A 606-nucleotide genomic window follows, 5' to 3' on the forward strand; every position below is an offset into this window, starting at 1 on the left:
GGCCCTCTCTACAGTTACCTACGGGCTGCAGAGGGGCCCTTGGTATCCATCGCCTCCACCCCAGATGTCACCAGGGAGGACAGATCACCCCAGCTCCACCGGGGAGACCGAACGGAGCCCTGCGGGCTGGGCTGGCGCTGGTAGTCATCTAGGATCTCGGAAGGACCCAGAACGCAGCAGGAGCAGGGGGTTGCTGGGGCAGGATCCCTGGAGGAGGCACTACAGGCTGAACCCAGGATGGCTGGCGTCGGGGCACGTGCGAGGGGAGTCACTCCGGCCTAGGTGTGGTGGGACCTTCGAGAGGAAGGGGGCTTGGGGCCTGCACACCTGCCCTGAGCAGCAGCTCTGGGTGAGGTGGCCCGAGTCCCAAGAGGCTCCGCCCTGGGTGCCCCTGAAGATTAGGCACCCGGGTGACCTTCTCTCCTCTGCGTCCCCAGGTTCGCATCCAGCCCCAGTGGACTTTCTGGAGGACCTGGGGGTGGGCGCCGGAGTGGACTGGATCCTAACGGGCAGCCCCGGGGATGGGCAGAGGGCGTGTCAGCGCCTGGCTCAGCCACTCCCGCCCCTCGGAGCTCCGCGCCTAGCCCGGCCTCAGTCTACCGATCT

The sequence above is a fragment of the Fukomys damarensis genome, unplaced genomic scaffold, assembly GCF_012274545.1.
Source record: "Fukomys damarensis isolate Sample0158 unplaced genomic scaffold, DMR_v1.0_HiC HiC_scaffold_24, whole genome shotgun sequence".
In the NCBI taxonomy this organism is placed as follows: Eukaryota; Metazoa; Chordata; class Mammalia; order Rodentia; family Bathyergidae; genus Fukomys; species Fukomys damarensis.